Below are 17,188 nucleotides of genomic sequence, written 5' to 3'. Positions count from 1 at the left end.
TCATACAAGGAGAAGACTGATCAGAGATGCAGCCAAGAGGCCCATGATCACTTTGGATGAACTGCAGAGATCTACAGCTGAGGTGGGAGACTCTGTCCATAGGACAACAATCAGTCGTATATTGCACAAATCTGGCCTTTATGGAAGAGTGGCAAGAAGAAAGCCACTTCTTAAAGATATCCATAAAAAGTGTTGTTTAAAGTTTGCCACAAGCCACCTGGGAGACACACCAAACATGTGGAAGAAGGTGCTCTGGTCAGATGAAACCAAAATTGAACTTTTTGTCAACAATGCAAAACGTTATGTTTGGCGTAAAAGCAACACAGCTCATCACCCTGAACACACCATACCCACTGTCAAACATGGTGGTGGCAGCATCATGGTTTGGGCCTGCTTTTCTTCAGCAGGGACAGGGAAGATGGTTAAAATTGATGGGAAGATGGATGGAGCCAAATACAGGACCATTCTGGAAGAACCTGATGGAGTCTGCAAAAGACCTGAGACTGGGACGGAGATTTGTCTTCCAACAAGACAATGATCCAAAACATAAAGCAAAATCTACAATGGAATGGTTCAAAAATAAACATATCCAGTTGTTAGAATGGCCAAGTCAAAGTCCAGACCTGAATCCAATCGAGAATCTGTGGAAAGAACTGAAAACTGCTGTTCACAAATGCTCTCCATCCAACCTCACTGAGCTCGAGCTGTTTTGCAAGGAGGAATGGGAAAAAATGTCAGTCTCTCGATGTGCAAAACTGATAGAGACATACCCCAAGCGACTTACAGCTGTAATCGCAGCAAAAGGTGGCGCTACAAAGTATTAACTTAAGGGGGCAGAATAATTGCACGCCCAATTTTTCAGTTTTTGATTTGTTAAAAAAGTTTGAAATATCCAATAAATCTCGTTCCACTTCATGATTGTGTCCCACTTGTTGTTGATTCTTCACAAAACAATACAGTTTTATATCTTTATGTTTGAAGCCTGAAATGTGGCAAAAGGTTGCAAAGTTCAAGGGGGCCGAATACTTTCGCAAGGCACTGTATGTATATACAGTGCCTTTCAAAATTATTCATACCCCTTGACTTTTCCACATTTTGTTGTGTTACAGCCTGAAATTAAAATGGATTCAATTAAGATGTTGTGTCACTGATCTATACACAATAACCCATAATGTCAAAGTGGAATTATGTTTTTGGAAAAGTTGACAAATGAATCAATTAAAAACTGAAATGTCTTGAAGTATTCAACTCTTTTTTTTTATGGCCTAAATAAATAAATGAGTACAAATGTGCTTAACAAGTCACATAATAAGTTGCATGGACTCACTATGTGTGCAATAATAGTGTTAAACATGTGCAGCTATTCCCTCCGCAAGGCTATCAAACAAGCTAAGCGTCAGTACAGAGACAGTACAAAGTAGAATCTCAATTCAACGGCTCAGACACAAGAGGCATGTGGCAGGGTCTACAGTCAATCACGGACTACAGGAAGAAATCGAGCCCAGTCACGGACCAGGATGTCCTGCTCCCAGGCAGACTAAATAACTTTTTTGCCCGCTTTGAGGACAATACAGTGCCACTGACACGGCCTGCAACGAAAACATGCGGTCTCTCCTTCACTGCAGCCGAGGTGAGTAAGACATTTAAACGTGTTAACCCTCGCAAGGCTGCAGGCCCAGACGGCATCCCCAGCCGCGCCCTCAGAGCATGCGCAGACCAGCTGGCCGGTGTGTTTACGGACATATTCAATCAATCCCTATACCAGTCTGCTGTTCCCACATGCTTCAAGAGGGCCACCATTGTTCCTGTTCCCAAGAAAGCTAAGGTAACTGAGCTAAATGACTACCGCCCCGTAGCACTCACTTCCGTCATCATGAAGTGCTTTGAGAGACTAGTCAAGGACCATATCACCTCCACCCTACCTGACACCCTAGACCCACTCCAATTTGCTTACCGCCCAAATAGGTCCACAGACGATGCAATCTCAACCACACTGCACACTGCCCTAACCCATCTGGACAAGAGGAATACCTATGTGAGAATGCTGTTCATCGACTACAGCTCGGCATTCAACACCATAGTACTCTCCAAGCTCGTCATCAAGCTCGAGACCCTGGGTCTCGACCCCGCCCTGTGCAACTGGGTACTGGACTGGGTACTGGCCCCCAGGTGGTGAGGGTAGGCAACAACATCTCCCCCCCGCTGATCCTCAACACTGGGGCCCCACAAGGGTGCGTTCTGAGCCCTCTCCTGTACTCCCTGTTCACCCACGACTGCGTGGCCACGCACGCCTCCAACTCAATCATCAAGTTTGCGGACGACACAACAGTGGTAGGCTTGATTACCAACAACGACGAGACGGCCTACAGGGAGGAGGTGAGGGCCCTCGGAGTGTGGTGTCAGGAAAATAACCTCACACTCAACGTCAACAAAACTAAGGAGATGATTGTGGACTTCAGGAAACAGCAGAGGGAACACCCCCCTATCCACATCGATGGAACAGTAGTGGAGAGGGTAGCAAGTTTTAAGTTCCTCGGCATACACATCACAGACAAACTGAATTGGTCCACTCACACAGACAGCATTGTGAAGAAGGCGCAGCAGCGCCTCTTCAACCTCAGGAGGCTGAAGAAATTCGGCTTGTCACCAAAAGCACTCACAAACTTCTACAGATGCACAATCGAGAGCATCCTGGCGGGCTGTATCACCGCCTGGTACGGCAACTGCTCCGCCCTCAACCGTATGGCTCTCCAGAGGGTAGTGAGGTCTGCACAACGCATCACCGGGGGCAAACTACCTGCCCTCCAGGACACCTACACCACCCGATGTCACAGGAAGGCCATAAAGATCCTCAAGGACATCAACCACCCGAGCCACTGCCTGTTCACCCCGCTATCATCCAGAAGGCGAGGTCAGTACAGGTGCATCAAAGCTGGGACCGAGAGACTGAAAAACAGCTTCTATCTCAAGGCCATCAGACTGTTAAACAGCCACCACTAACATTGAGTGGCTGCTGCCAACACACTGACACTGACTCAACTCCAGCCACTTTAATAATGGGAATTGATGGGAAATGTAAATATATCACTAGCCACTTTAAAGAATGCTACCTTATATAATGTTACTTACCCTACATTATTCATCTCATATGCATACGTATATACTGTACTCTATATCATCGACTGTATTCTTATGTAATACATGTATCACTAGCCACTTCAACTATGCCACTTTGTTTACATACTCATCTCATATGTATATACTGTACTCGATACCATCTACTGTATCTTGCCTATGCTGCTCTGTACCATCACTCATTCATATATCCTTATGTACATATTCTTTATCCCCTTACACTGTGTACAAGACAGTAGTTTTGGAATTGTTAGTTAGATTACTTGTTATTACTGCATTGTCGGAACTAGAAGCACAAGCATTTCGCTACACTCGCATTAACATCTGCTAACCATGTGTATGTGACAAATAAAATTTGATTTGATTTGATTTATATACAAAAGTCTGTGGACACCCCTTCAAATTGGTGGATTCGGCTATTTCAGCCACACCCGTTGCTGACAGGTATATAAAATCGAGCACACAGCCATGCAATCTCCATAGACAATTGGCAGTAGAGCTCAGTGACTTTCAACTTGGCACCGTCATAGGATGCCACCTTTCCAGCAAGTCAGTTCGTCAAATTTCTTCCCTGCTAGAGCTGCCCCGGTCAGCTGTAAGTGCTGTTATTGTGAAGTGGAAACGTCTAGGATCAAGAACGGCCCAGCCGCAAAGTGGTGGGCCACAGAAGTTCACAGAACGGGACATTTTCTCTGTAGTGATGAATCACGCTTCACCATCTGCCGAATCTGGGATTAGCAGATGCCAGGAGAACGCTACATGCCCCAATGCATAGTGCCAACTTTAAACGTTTGGTGGAGGAGAAATAATAGTCTGGGGCTGTTTTTCAAGGTTTTTCAAATCTTAATGCTACAGCATACAATGACATTCTAGACAATACTGTGCTTCCAACTTTGTGGCAATAGTTTGGGGAAGGTCCTTTCCTGTTTCAGCATGACAATGCCCCCGTGCACAAAGCAAGGTCCATACAGAAATGGTTTGTTGAGATCGGTGTGGAAGAACTTGACTGGGCTGCACAAGAGCTCTGACTTTAACCCCATCGAACACCTTTGGGAGGAATTGGAACGCCGACTGTGAGTCAGGCCTAATCGCTCAACATATGTGCCCGACCTCACTAATGCTCTTGTATTTCTTGCCCCACTGACTTGTTGAAGTAGAAATCTTCATCCAAATCGAGGTTAGTGATTGCTGTTCTGATGTCCATAAGCTATTTTCGGTCATGGGAAAGGATGCCGGAAACATTATGTTCAAAAGTTAAAGATCAGCCCCCAAAAAAACACAAAATACCATCTATCCATTGCAGCGCCATTCTTTGAAGCACATTGGCGCGCACTGACTGGAGTCACCTTGTTAGTCAGGGTGTGTTTCACCTGTGCAGGCCCAGCTGGTATTTAAGACCTGCTGGCCTAGCACATCAGTTGGAGAGGAGACGATTTACAGCTTTTTCACTTTAGGTAGCTAAACAAAGCCTGAGTCTGGTGTTTTCCACTGTTTAGTGTGGTCCATATTCTTTGTTACTCTCTATCCTAAGTTTGAGTGGGTTTTTCCTTCAGTTTATCTTTTCTGAGGCACATTTAGTGGGCACCCATGGTGGGTGTCTTTTACGACCCCTTTGCTAGTTGTTTTGCAAACTTATTTTCTTTTTCAGAAACACTTATAAAACCCCTTCTTTTTTTGTTTGTTTATATAAGTGACCCTTTTGTTAGTTCCCTTTTCTGCTGAGCGATGACATTTTAGGTTTGTCTTTGGGGATAGAGATTGCAACGTTGCATCTGTCTCAATAGCTCTGCCCATGAGCTCACAGACGCCATAACGTGATCTCTATAAATCTATGCGACAACGGGGAAAGAATGAGGGAGTGGATAGAATCTAATTTCTTATGATTATCAGTCAAATGAACAAATGTATAAAATATTGATTACTATGTATAGCTTTGTAAGACTATAAAGGACTAACCACCCAGCTTTGAAGTAGCTAGAAGGTCTATTTCCCTGCTTTTGAGAAGAGCTGGCTTGGAGACTTCCAATAATTGCACGAAACTAACGACATGCTAACTTCAATCATCTCTAAACTGCATGCAGAGACAAACTCATGGATACCATTTTTATCTGACTCTGGGTAAAAAAAATAAAAATACTTAAATCTCAAAATCTTGCAGTATCACTTTAACTTGTGATAATACATCCCTTCCCATTGGCTTAGCAGATTTGGACACCTATCTCATCCTATTGGCTTTGTTGGGCAATCATCTTCTGCAAGTCAATCAAACCATGACTTCCATTGGCTACAGCTGACACTTCATCTTCTGTCCTCTTCTCCTATGACACACCCTGTCCAAGGTGTGGATGCATCGCTCTCTGCTATTGGCCAACAGAACGCACTACTCGATTGTAGGTGTCTTATAGGGTGTATACAAAAGCTGAGACATTTTTCACCTCTCATTACCTGCCACCCACTGTCAAGAGAAAATAAAAACCTATTAGCATGTGTCAATAGCATGCAACTGACTAGCAGGGCTTCCCAATTCTGGTCCTGGAGTGCCCAAAAAACGTCTGGTTTTCATCCACTCTTTCTAATCAGGGACTATTTCTGACCTGGGACACGCAGTGACAGCAATTAACTTCCAGGTAGAAACAAAAACCAGAAGTGGTCTGCCCTTCAGGACCAGGATTGGGCAGGCCTGGGTCACTAGAGCAAACATTGCATTGTTAATTTAATCAGAGAGTAACACATAGAGAGATGGGTCGTGTTCAGGAGGGCACAATGGCAGAAGCCTCATGTCTGTTCCAAGCCCTACTGATCGCCACCCTGGAGTCCATTTGATATGACAAACATACAGAGAAGTACTAGATTGACACCTGGTTAGAATTCCACTAACTGAACATACACTATCTACAGCAGTATCTGATTTGAGAAATATGGCTCAACTGGTCAATGACCAGTGACTGAGAAATGTAGTTAAATTACAACCATTAATTGAGAAAAAATAAATAATAATCTAAATTAGACAATAATCCATAATATATTATTTACACTAAACAGACCTACATGTAACTGTATAAAAAATGAACTCTATTCCTCGACACAAAAGTAGGTTGTTATATCCATGTACAGATATCCCCACCTTGTGGACAATAATCCATATTGCATCACAGAAACGAAAGGGATGTAGGGATGTTTCATTGTGTGTGTGTGTGTGTGTGTGTGTGTGTGTGTGTGTGTGTGTGTGTGTGTGTGTGTGTGTGTGTGTGTGTGTCAATTCTGTATTCCTCTTATTTCCCAATTCCCGCTTTAACTTCAAGTGATATTTAACGGTGATAACATTTTCATAACGAAATGGACATATTGAGAATGGTAATAAATTCATATTATTGCCAACTAATTAATTGAATATTTTACACCATCAGTAGCATGCATGGAAATGTCCTCTAGTTCTCTTTTTGGGGTGTACATTAGAAACATAATTAGCATAATTTACGTTTAAAACTACAGAATGATAACACAGCATCTTAGACTAAAATGTGTTGGCGTTATAGGCTAAATTGACATTTTATGTAACTTTAATGAATATGCTACATTTTATAGCCTAATTGTAGATCCCGATATACAGTAAATCCCTTACATTTTAATATATGTATATTTTAGTCATTTAGCAGACGCTCTTATTCCTTCTCATGCATTGTCCTTTTAACATTATGGGTGAATATAGTCCGTTGGCTTTTCAACCGCATTATGTAAGCTTTTCAACAATCAAGTTATGGATCAGAGATATTTTTAATGAGAGTATTTGCTAGACAAGGTTAGTTGCGTAAATAATATACAAATATCCTACAAACCAATTGAAGCTGTTCCTTGTGCTTACCCCTGAGAAACGAATAAATAAATCATCATAGAGAAGCAGAACAGATGTAAGACACTCTATACGCACGCCTCTGTCTATGGCGCAGCATTTTCCCACGATACCGCTCGCGACACAGTGCACCATCACTCTTTATGAAATAGAAGACAAGGGCCACGGAATTTGAATAAGACGTGTGGTAAGGTCATTTGTCAAAATCCCCCAAATAAGCCCTGTGTGGTGCTACACGTGTCCACAGTGGAGACAAAGTTAGAGAACTTATATTATATTTATGAATCACCTTTCACTGTTGTCACAAAGGGCTTTACAGCAACTGGGCCGAGATCCCAAAGCAGCAGTGGCAAGGAAAAACTCAGAAGAGGACAAAACATGGAAAGGAACCATGAGAGGAGGCCCATTCAGATAGTTGAAGAAATGTAATAACTTTTAAAAAGTTACTATAACACCCAAAGGTTCTAGATAGGGCAAAGAAGCCACACAAAATATAGATTTTATTACAGCGAAGTAAGATTAAAATTGCACAACAGGTCCATAGCTGGTGGACTTGGAATTACATTGAAAATGTTTTTTTTTTCAAGTTTAAAAAAAAAGCCTTGCAACATTCCATTGTCAAGTACATGTATCTCAAAAGGCACAGCAAATCTTAATGGATGAATATCAAAGCAGTGTTTGTACAGAAAGTGGCAAGTCAAATTCAAGGACTTTCAAACACTTTTTCAAGCACTAATATTTATTTTCAAGGACCATCAATTTGTAATAGTTCCTGTTCCCAAGAAATGAAAGGTAAATGACCTAAATGACTATCACCCCGTAGCACTCACTTCTGTCATGAAGTGCTTTGAGAGGGTAGTTAAGGATCATATCACCTCTGCCTTACCTGACACCCTAGACCCACTTCAATTTGCTTACCGCCTCAATAGATCCACAGACAATGCATTTGCCATCGCATTGCACACTGCCCTATCCCATCTGGACAAGAGGAATACCTATGTAAGAATGCTGTTCATTGAATATAGTACCCTCCAAGCTCATCATTAAGCTTGGGGCCCTGGGTCTGAACCCCACCCTGTGCAACTGGGTCCTGGACATCCTGATGGGCAGCCCCCAGGTGGTGAAGGTAGGAAACAACACCTCCACTTCACTGATCCTCAGCACAGGGCCCCCACAAGGGTGGATGCTGAGCCCCCTCCTGTACTCACTGTTCACCCATGACTGCGTGGCCACGCACGCCTCCAACTCAATCATCAAGTTCGCAGATGACGAAACAGTAGTAGGCCCAATTACCAACAATGACGAGACAGCCTACAGGGAGGAGGTGAGGGCCCTGGCGGAGTGGTGCCAGGAAAATAACCTCAACGTCAACAAAATGCAGGAGCTGATCGTGGACTTCAGGAAACAGCAGAGATAGCATGCCCCTATCCACATCGACAAGACCACAGTGGAGAAGATGGAAAGCTTCAAGTTCCTTGGCATACACATCACTGACAATCTGAAATGGTCCACTCACACAGACAGTGTGGTGAAGAAGGCGCAACAGCGACTCTTCAACCTCAGGAGGCAGAAGAAATTTGTCTTGGCCCCTAAGACCCTCACAAACTTTTACAGATGCACAATTGAGAGCATCCTGTCGGGCTGTATCACCGCCAGTTATGGAAACTGCACCGCAGGGCAATCCAGAGGGTGCCCGACACCTACAGCACTCGATGTCACAGGAAGGTCAAAAAGATAATCAAGGACATCAACCACCTGAGTCACTGTACACCCCCTATCATCCAGAAGGCAAGGTCAGTACAGGTGCATCAAAGCTGGGACCGAGAGACTGAAAAACAGCTTCTATCTCAAGGCCATCGGACAGTTAAATAGCCATCACTAGCCGGCTACCTCCCAGTTACTCAACCCTGCACCTTAGAGGCTGCTGCCCTATATACAAAGACATGGAATCACTGGCCACTTTAATAATGGAACACTAGTCATTTTAATAATGTTGACATACTGCTTTACTCATCTCATATGTATATACTCTATTCTATTCTACTGTATTTTAGTCAATGCCCCTCCAACATTGCTCGTCCTAATATTTATATATTTCTTAATTCCATTCTTTGACTTTTAAATGTGTGTATTGTTGTGAATTGTTAGATACTATGGCATTGTTTGAGCTAGGAACACAAGCATTTCACTTCACCCGCAATAACATCTGCTAAATATGTGTATGTGACCAATACAATTTGATTTGGATTTTAATTATACAATTGTTTCAAGTCACCACCAGATGGCAGTCTATCGCCAAAACCTCATAAAAAGAATGTACTATTCATCACTACCTTACAAGTTCTATTCAATAATATGTGTTTCACTACTTATTTACTGCATACATGAGTGGTAAGTCAGAACTGATGCTGTTGACTGATTTCCTTATATGAACTGTAACTCCAGTACTATTAAATTGTCTTTATATTAAAAATGTTATAGTTCACAAATGTTTTGGTCCCACAGGCTGTCCCAACACATAATGACATGGAAGTGAATTATTATGGTGTAAAAGGCCCTTAGTTTACTCTAAAATGTTGTATTCTATACCCATTTGAAGATAAAAACGTTATTAATGTGTTAGATAAGGTTCGAGACTCTCTCAGGGGAACCTATTTATATTTTAGGATAGCCCACATGGGTTCCGGACCCAAAGTTTGGTAACCACTATACTACTAACCTCTCTCCCTGCTTGCGTCAATGCGCCCCCTCTCTGCGTAACTCTTTTGCCTTCTTCATTGCAGCCAGACTCACCACTGTCTCCTACTACTCTCTATAAAGAAAATGTATTTTGTTATGAGAACTTATAGTAGCCCATGTTTTGATTAAAGCTAGCTTCATTTCAGTTAACTGCTCCTGCAAAGGTCAGGCCCTGTTCAACATTAGCTTCTAACGTCATTATTTTGCCAGCTAGTTATAGCTAGCTACCTAGCTAGGTAGACATCTGACTGAAATATCAGCGACCAGTTAGTTGTACACTGTTTAATTTCTCCGCCTATGTCGTGGGCAAAGTTTCCTTTTGGATAGGACAGAATGGTGAGTGAATGCGCTGCTAACAAGGTAAATACGGGGGAGCAGGGGAACATAACGAACACACATAAATGATTCATGATTCCACTAGTTCGCAGATGTATAGGGGAGTTATATATCTGATCAAGCAGCCTTCTGGTCGTTGATCAACGGTGTGAACGCAATAAGTGGGTACGCGATAATTAACAAAATAAAAAAGGTGAGTAAACGGCGTTTAATTGTTCCCTGGATGGGTCTGGCAAAACCAATTAATTGTGAAGTTTGGCGACGCATAATCAGTCAGTTCTGTACCTGCCTTGCTGAGTGGCAGTGTAGGTGGAATGAGTGGGATCTCCTGGCAACCACATCGCGAAACACGTGAGGAAATAATAGTCGGCAGTCTGCCTGGAAATTAATTTGCAATACCAATACATTTTTCATATTAACATATTTGATCATTTTCTGTTCTCCACTCATTTGAATTCAAGTACTTTTCAAGTACCAACTTCATAAAATGTCAGATTTTCAATGTATTGCAGTACTTAAAATTCACAGTGCCAAATTCAAGTACTTTTAAGAACATTGTGCGAACCCTGCCAAAGGTCTAAAATGCTAAAATGTTCATGCAATAAATAAGGCATTTGTATAAATACAAAACAAAACACAAGAAAAGCATTTGCTGGCGGTCTCCAAGTTGCACACAGCCATAAAACAAGTTGTACTTAGAATACTCACAATTAGCACTTACAAACACACCAAGACTGAAAAAGGATTGTCAGCTACAAACTTGAATGTTATTTCTCAGACTATGGCTGGTGACTTGGACAGATACAGCTGCTCTAATTTGGGAAGAAGACAATCCTATACTTAGTCCTCTCTCCTCCATGACCCGGAAACTGATAAGTGGTCGAGGAGAATATAATTTCAGTTAGTGGATACCACAAAATTGGGGTGAAAAAAAAAGAAGACTGCTGTGATCATTGGCTGATTGCTCCCATTCCATAGGAATCTCCACCCAGTTGACTACTTTAAAAATGGTGGAAGCCCTCAATGGCAATGTCCACAGGTTACATAGAGGGTGCCAATTGTTGGCTATTCATTTTCTATCTCAAGGTCAATTAATTAAAATGGTATTCAGGTTACTTCACTTTGAAGGCAATGCACATATTCCCTTATTCACAAGATGCCTGAATTTCAATCAAAATTCTAAGATGTATTTTTCCTCTATAGAAGTATTACACACAAACCCTGTCACACCACATCGCTTATTCCCTTTTCAATTGTCCTTCCAATTAAGGAGTACATAGAGAAAGCCTATGTACTCCTGATTTAAAAAAACTGTAGAAGCAAAACAGGGTTTTCAAATAACCTGAAAATGCCAACTGTAATTATTAGTATTCAAATTTCCTTCATTGAAGTTTGTATCCAGGAATACACGTCATACCATAATCTTGACATGACAACAGTGAATGCTCAGTAAAGACATACATAAAACGTGTTGCAGCCCAGCCAGCAGGACATAACTGTCTAAAGTATCACTACTCTCTAAAGCAACAGTCTGAGAGCGCATTCGATTGTCCAAGGAGGACTGTGCTCAGGGATAAGTGGAACAGTCACTTTTGAGGAAATTAGTTTAGCCTAATAATGGCCTCATTTGCATTATGTAACATGTGAGTGTGTTTTAGCAGCGAAGGTCAAGAAGCTAGAAGTGGGCTATTCTAGTGAGATACTGACACCCCATTTGCTGGCTGTCTGGAGGGCTGCCGTCGTCATGGCAGTGTGTGGAGCGGAGAATACCAAATGCTTCAGGAAATGAGAGAAACAGCATCTTCAGCAAAGAGACACACTCTTGACCTCCAGCACAGACGAGGCACACACACAGGTAAACAACTCATACATAGGGAGAAGAGACATTGATGAAGACAACATACAGAACCTCATGTTACATGTTATCCAACCTGAGCATGTTACATGCAAACCTCCCCCCCCACACACAGCCTCCCCTCAAAGATATTCACAGCACACTGCATATATTCACATTCCCACAGGTATGCTCTACTAAGCACAGTATACTTATTGTGAATGGTCATAATGTGGTTGATAATGTGAAATAACATTTCTAAAAACGAAATTCCACTTTGACATTATGGGGTATTGTGTGTACAGTAGATCAGTGACACAACATAAATTCAGGCTGTAACTACAAAATATGGAAAAAGTCAAGAGGTGTGAATACTTTCTGAAGGCACTGTGTTTACCTGTCATGTGGTGCTCATTCTAAACACCAGGAGGCAATGTTACACTTTGAGTAAGACGGTAGTTGTCCCGTGAGGGAAAGTTTGTGGCATCCTCAATTTGAACGTTTATGCCTCTTAGAAAGAGATTATCACAGAAACCGGTAGAAACCCATTATTGTCGCTCCTTCATCCTCCTCATCGTCAGCATCATCATCATCCTTTCGTTATTATGACCCAGTGTGTCTTGTTACATCTCTCTTGCAGGCACGAATGCTGCAGGTATTCTTTTCCACCAGCAATGCCTCATTGTTTTTAGAATGCTTTTACAGCTCCCCTTTAATATCCTCTTACCCCAGTAGCACAAAGAGAACACATGAAAGTTATGGCTGATATTAGACTGTAGATCCAATCATCGAACCAATTATAGCGCAAGGTCAGTTAGGGCTGTTAGTTAGGACAGGAATTTGAACCCTGGCTGGGCATGGGTTCTGGAAAGAACTCTATGACTGTCTCTGTCTGCTGTGGTTGTTGTTGAGATCAGACTTTACGTTGCTCTTGGGATAGGTCTTGCTGCTGATTGGTAGGAACATTTTCTGGAAACACCTATGTACCATGCTAAACACTGAAGCAAATACACATGATTTCTATTCCAGTCTCAACTCCACTGTGTTGAATAACAAAGTGTTCTTAAATGGACAATATTTTCATCTTCTTTCTCTCATCTTCACAGCTCTCTGACCCTGGCTAGGGAGATGATCATGTTCATGTTGTTTCCAAGCTGCTGACTCGTGCAACATTTTGACAAAACATGATATCTTGTGATGTCTTGTGGTATGAATTATGCTCAACTGTCAAAACATCATTGTGTAGTAGAGCATTCATGAATAATGAGTAATGTATGAATATGAATGTGGACCTCCACATGTCAAGACAGAGTATACCTTTCCTGTAGACATTCATGTGTCCATACCAGTTGAGAAGGTCAAGCCCAGGCTTCATGGTGCTCTGTGTGGTCATCATTTCCAAGGCTACAGCTCCATGGTGATTTGAAACTCATGCTGGAACTCGCCTGGATCCAAGGCTCCTAACAGAGCTACGGCTAGAGCCAAGGGTCCTTCCTAACAGAGCTGCTGTGGGTTTGGGAGACAAGACGAGTGCCTGCCCTTGAATGAACCTGCTGTAAAACCAACATTTGGGCTGAATAGATAGGAAAGGAAATGCTTGATGTGCACAACTGCCTCCCTGGATCAGGCTCATTGGACCAGTTACCATATGAGTGCAGCTGCTGCAGGCTGCCATCCACCTAGAGACACACTCGGGCTCCCGCTCCCCTAAACAATTTTTCCAAGCCAATTACTGACACTCTCTGCAGGCTGAGGGACGACTCCTCTGCTCTCCAACAGCACTTCTTTCTATTTAGCCCTTCATCAGCCTGGATATGAGTAGCAGACGCACCGGGATTTGGATGATTGTCTTAAACCATCTTAAATATACCTTTTTATATCTGCGACGGAAAGGCTGCATCCCATTTGTGAGTGGCCAAGATTGCATCAGACATATCTATATGGGGGAGCCACAGCCTCTCTAATTCGGCCTTCAGGGGGGATAATCCAACAAATCCCGGTTATTGAAACCTCAGCAAATATGAACCCTCTTAGACAGGAAATGAAAAGACAGAAATCAATTGGAGGAAGTCAGAAAAGTAGATGGGCACATACGAACAGAGACACAGAAACAGACATCGGGGCAAGCAGAGAAAGAGATTGGCAGATGTCAGGGAAAGGCAAATACTGGGAGAAATATTGAAATGAAAAGTGACTGGGGAGAGAGAGTGTGACAGTCGATTATGTCCAGTGCCAGGTTTATTTGGAGCTGACGTTTGGTATTGATTTCCTTGCCTGGCCCGGGCCTGCCTGCGCTGGCATCCAGAGAAACTGCAGCGGATTGGAAACAGCCGGGAGCCAGGGCTTTAGAGGAGCTCTCCACATCCAAACGCTTAACTCTCTCCACATCAAACCCACTGCACAGCACACTCATACACTCTTTCAGCTCCACACAGATGTTAAATTCCCACAGCTATACGCTCCACTCAGAAACACACAAAGATATTTGTCCTCTGCATCAAAAACAGGTTTTTAACTCCTTTTATCAAAAAGGAGAGATGTTTAGTATGCAAGACATCGGCCAGGTGATTTGCATACTGTGTGTTTGTGTTGGAGAGAGGGAGGCCCGCTCAATGTACTGTATAACTGTCCAGTTTTAATTCACTACAGTATAATCCCTGTGAAAGGATAAAATGCCCCTGTGTGGGTTAATATGAATCAGAAAGAGTTGCAGTTACCCACATTTAATGATCCAATGTGAGTCCATCCAAGTGTAATTATTAGGGATTTGGATTGGGGTTAAGCCCAGCCCAAAGTAATGGATTCTTTTTCTCTGTCGCTACCCAACTCTAGGATTACTGCCTTACAGAATGCCTGGCCTCTTCCAGTCTCCCTCTCTCTAAGACATCACCACAGGCTGCCACTAGGTTGAATTAGCCTAGCCAGAGATCTGTATATGGGTCTCCGCCCAAACAATGGGAGCTGTTGTCCCAAAGGCGAGAAGGCAGGCCTGCATATTAAGCCCAGAGAAACGCATTGTGTTTATTTTGTATACATTTTGGCGAAAGATAACCATTATCACTTCGCCTCTTCCTCTCTGGCCTAGCTAGGGTTCCTCCAGGTCTGTGGATGGCTGCCATCTTAGTAAAAATTGTATGGTCTGTGCATGAGTGTGAGAGCATGTGTGTTTGTTTGTTGGTGTGGTGCATGGTTTATTTGTGTGAATGTATGACTGTGTATTTGTGTGTTTATGTTGGTAGTACAAAATCCTTTAGGCTTTTAGGATTAGAGGAGGTTGTCAGGTTATCAAATTGGTGCAAAGAAAACCAAGCCCAAAGCGAGGAATAAGGATACAGACAGAAAGGTGAATGAGAGATGGATGAAGGAGAATGATGGATAAGGGCTGTGCATAAAATGAGGAATGGCGATAAGGGATTGAGAGATATAGAGAGAGATAGGAATATAGAAAACATGTTCACCAGCCATGTGTTTGGTAGCTCACTAGCGATAACACAACCCATCCCATGAAATATTCCTGGAACCAGTGGTGACCCGTCATTCACGGCAACCCCACCTGTTTTGAGCTCCACATTTTTGAGTGTTTTTTATTTTCTTTTGCCATTAATACGTGTCACATATCAGTTTGGAAACAATGTTTAAAAAAATCAGCATTGAGTTTAGTAAAGCTGCACACAAACATGGTCTCTTTTTTACTTTCTTTCCAAAATGCAGATGTTCCAGTCTAGCTCAGTGCTTTCTGTGGGGGTGGGGCAGCCAGTAGGTGTTCTCTACTTGTGCCATGATTAGCTCAGTGTTCTGTCACTCGCGTGGACATTACATCACCACCAAGTCTATGGATAGACCTCGAATATTCAAGCCCCTTGGGTGCTGCCATAGAGTTACATTAGAAGTGCCCATTCAAGAAGGCTCAAGGTCATTGGCCACAGATAAAATGAGGTCAAATCACATTATATCTACAGTAGCTTTGATTGGACTGAGCATGTCAATGTTATACTTTCAAAATCTTAGCTAGCAGTCATCATCATGAATCAAGTCAACAATCTACTAGCAAATCCTTTTTAATCCTTGTCATATGAAGAGAAATTATAGATAAAACGTATCGGTGCTCATGGGCCATCGGCCATTGGAACATAAACATTACACAACAAGTGAAAATCGCAAATTCATCAATGAGTGGTTTGGAAAGAATCAGTGACAGTGGCTAACTGCAAGCATTGCAAAGCAATCACTAGCCTTCTACTCAGTGGAGTGGTTGTGAGTTCCCTAATCTTGGATTAATAAGTGTCAATTTTCCAAGTTTTAAATCATACAAATTCAAAATTGGCCATCCTGTCAGAACTGTGAAAACTTCAGTGAGTTCAAGACAACTGGGCATTCCGGAAAAAAACGAGCTTGAGTTTTGAACGGTCATCCAACTCGGAATTGTAAGTAGGGAACTCGGGCCTCTTTCTAGAGCTACGACCTGAAGATCAATGACGTCATCATGATTCAACCTGTTTTTTTTTCAGATTTCCCAGTTGTCTTGAAAGCACCATAAATCCAGAGAATGCCAGGCATTGATGACAAAATTTGCCCATGAAGGACCGCCGTGCCACGTTCCTGTTCAAGTGAGTACAACAAAGTCCAAAAATGTCTTGTATGCTGCTGCATGAATGATGTAATATGCCAGGGAGATATGTATACTGTAGCTAAGAAAGTAATACTAAGTGTATGTTGTGTAGTAAGCTGTTAGTAGCCCATTTGCCTCACCCTAATAATTTAGTCTATTTACACCTTTTAATTTCGCCTACTGTTCTGACTTGGTGGTGCATATGTAGCCTATAACCTGTTTTAGAGAAATGTAATCATCAAATTTTGTAAGCGCTTTCATTGTCTGCCTTTATTCCCCCTTTATTTATCCTAGGGTTCTGACTTGGTGTACAGGGAGAACACTGTAAAATGGCCAATGCTCTGAGTTCTGTCGCTGTACATTTCAAAAGTGCTAAACAAATAGTTATATTCACTGCGTCCGTCCGAGCTCGCTCATTAATGTCCTAATCGAAATTACGGATTGCCTGTTATCTGCTTGTCGTCCCCTTCTGCCATAGTTTGTACATGTCAATTGACATTAGAAACCACATTTGTTTAAGCAAGTCAGCCATACAGTGGGGCAAAAAAGTATTTAGTCAGCCACCAATTGTGCAAGTTCTCCCACTTAAAAAGATGAGAGGCCTGTAGTTTTCATCATAGGTACACTTCAACTATGACAGACAAAATGAGAAAAAAAAATCCAGAAAATCACATTGTAGGATTTT

The 17,188-nt window shown here is 42.3% G+C and overlaps 1 protein-coding gene across 5 annotated transcripts in view; it reads right to left on the bottom strand.

Annotated features, from left to right (window-relative positions):
• The window catches only part of LOC110509928 (lysine-specific demethylase 6B), a 53,381-nt gene extending 42,474 nt beyond the window's left edge, over positions 1-10,907 (bottom strand). For 4 of the 5 annotated variants that reach the window (XM_036968029.1, XM_036968028.1, XM_036968027.1 and 1 more), the window contains exon 1: positions 10,769-10,907. The gene's annotated coding sequence lies outside the window, so the exon portion shown is untranslated. The remainder of the gene's footprint in view (positions 1-10,768) is intronic. The other variant, XM_036968032.1, reaches the window with a different exon arrangement.
• Positions 10,908-17,188: the final 6,281 nt, after the last annotated feature.

Source organism: Oncorhynchus mykiss, chromosome Y, assembly GCF_013265735.2.
Source record: "Oncorhynchus mykiss isolate Arlee chromosome Y, USDA_OmykA_1.1, whole genome shotgun sequence".
NCBI classification, from domain to species: domain Eukaryota; kingdom Metazoa; phylum Chordata; class Actinopteri; order Salmoniformes; family Salmonidae; genus Oncorhynchus; species Oncorhynchus mykiss.
Note: the sequence above shows the minus strand (reverse complement) of the source record. Positions and strands in the feature narration are given on the sequence as shown.